Source organism: Petromyzon marinus, unplaced genomic scaffold, assembly GCF_048934315.1.
Source record: "Petromyzon marinus isolate PM22_M1 ecotype Great Lakes invasive population unplaced genomic scaffold, UKy_Petmar_22M1.pri1.0 PM_G_Scaffold_163, whole genome shotgun sequence".
Lineage (NCBI taxonomy): Eukaryota > Metazoa > Chordata > Hyperoartia > Petromyzontiformes > Petromyzontidae > Petromyzon > Petromyzon marinus.
In genome coordinates, this window is record NW_027422721.1 from 202,501 (window position 1) to 205,000 (window position 2,500).

Below are 2,500 nucleotides of genomic sequence, written 5' to 3' on the forward strand. Positions count from 1 at the left end.
GTCGTGAACATATCCCAGTCAGTACAGTCTAAGCACGCCCGCAAATCTTCCACAGCCTCACTGGTCCACTGTTTAGATGTCCTCACAGCAGGTTTACAGAGTTTTAGTTGCTGCCTGTATGCACGAATCAGGTGGACCAAGGGAGTTCTGTGCGAGCCGAACAGCCCCGTGACCCACAAGAGAAACATCCCCGCCAAATTCGAGCGTTTGACGGGGTCTATCCGTGAAAAAATATTCACGTTTTTGAGTGCACATGCATTTCTGCTGCAAATGCCTCTGGAAGTTTCATGCCGTTCGTATGCCAATTGTGGCAACACGAAAATGACCCGTTTTCCCATTCCGAGGGATTTCTGTGCGACCCTAACAGCCCCGTGAGCCACAAGAGACACATCCCCGCCAATTTCTAGCGTTTCACGGGGTCTATCCGTGAAAAATATAGACGTTTTTGAGTGCACATGCATTTCTGCTGCAGATGCCTCTGGAAGTTTCATGCCGTTCGTACGCAATGTGGCAACACGAAAATGACCCCTTTTCCCATTCCGAGGGATTTCTGTGCGACCCTAACTAACAGCGCCCGTGAGCCACAAGAGAGACATCCCCGCCAATTTATAGCGTTTCACGGGGTCTATCCGTGAAAAATATAGACGTTTTTGAGTGCACATGCATTCCTGCTGCAAATGCCTCTGGAAGTTTCATGCCGTTCCTATGCAATGTGGCCACACAAAAATGACCCGTTTTCCCATTCCGAGGCATTTCTGTGCGACCCTAACAGCCCCGTGAGCCACAAGAGAGACATCCCCGCCAACTTCTAGCGTTTGACGGGGTCTATGCGTGAAAAATATTAAAATTTTTGAGTGCACGTGCCTTTCTGCTGCAAATGCCTCTGGAAGTTTCATGGCGTTCCTATGCAATGTGGCAACACGAAAATGACCCCTTTTCCCATTCCGAGGGAGTTCTGTGCCACCCTAACAGCCCCGTGAGCCACAAGAGACACATCCCCGCCAATTTCTAGCGTTTCACGGGGTCTATCCGTGAAACATATAGAAGTTTTTGAGTGCACATGCATTCCTGCTGCAAATGCCTCTGGAAGTTTCATGCGGTTCGTACGCAATGTGGCAACACGAAAATGACCCGTTTTCCCATTCCCAGGGATTTCTGTGCGACCCGAACAGCCCCGTGAGCCACAAGAGACACATCCCCGCCAATTTCTAGCGTTTCACGGGGTCTATCCGTGAAAAATATCAATTTTTTTTTGACTGCACATGCATTTCTGCTGCAAATGCCTCTGGAAGTTGCATGCGGTTCGCATGCAATGTGGCGACACGAAAATGACCCGTTTTCCCATTCCGAGGGATTTCTGTGCCACCCTAACAGCCCCGTGAGCCACAAGAGAGACATCCCCGCCAATTTCTAGCGTATCACGGGGTCTATCCGTGAGAAATATTCACTTTTTTGAGTGCACATGCATTCCTGCTGCAAATGCCTCTGGAAGTTTCATGCGGTTCGTATGCAATGTGGCGACACGAAAATGACCCGTTTTCCCATTCCGAGGGATTTCTGTGCCACCCTAACAGCCCCGTGAGCCACAAGAGAGACATCCCCGCCCACTTCTAGCGTTTCACGGGGTCTCTCCGTGAAAAATATCACATTTTTTGAGTGCACATGCATTCCTGCTGCAAATGCCTCTGGAAGTTTCATGCGGTTCGCATGCAATGTGGCGACACGAAAATGACCCGTTTTTTCCCATTCCGAGGGATTTCTGTGCCACCCTAACAGCCCCGTGAGCCACAAGAGACACATCCCCGCCAATTTCTAGCGTTTCACGGGGTCTATCCGTGAAAAATATCAATTTTTTGACTGCACATGCATTTCTGCTGCAAATGCCTCTGGAAGTTTCATGCGGTTCGCATGCAATGTGGCGACACGAAAATGACCCGTTTTCCCATTCCGAGGGATTTCTGTGCCACCCTAACAGCCCCGTGAGCCACAAGAGAGACATCCCCGCCAATTTCTAGCGTATCACGGGGTCTATCCGTGAGAAATATTCACTTTTTTGAGTGCACATGCATTCCTGCTGCAAATGCCTCTGGAAGTTTCATGCGGTTCGTATGCAATGTGGCGACACGAAAATGACCCGTTTTCCCATTCCGAGGGATTTCTGTGCCACCCTAACAGCCCCGTGAGCCACAAGAGAGACATCCCCGCCCACTTCTAGCGTTTCACGGGGTCTCTCCGTGAAAAATATCACATTTTTTGAGTGCACATGCATTCCTGCTGCAAATGCCTCTGGAAGTTTCATGCGGTTCGCATGCAATGTGGCGACACGAAAATGACCCGTTTTTTCCCATTCCGAGGGATTTCTGTGCCACCCTAACAGCCCCGTGAGCCACAAGAGACACATCCCCGCCAATTTCTAGCGTTTCACGGGGTCTATCCGTGAAAAATATTCAATTTTTTGACTGCACATGCATTTCTGCTGCAAATGCCTCTGGAAGTTTCA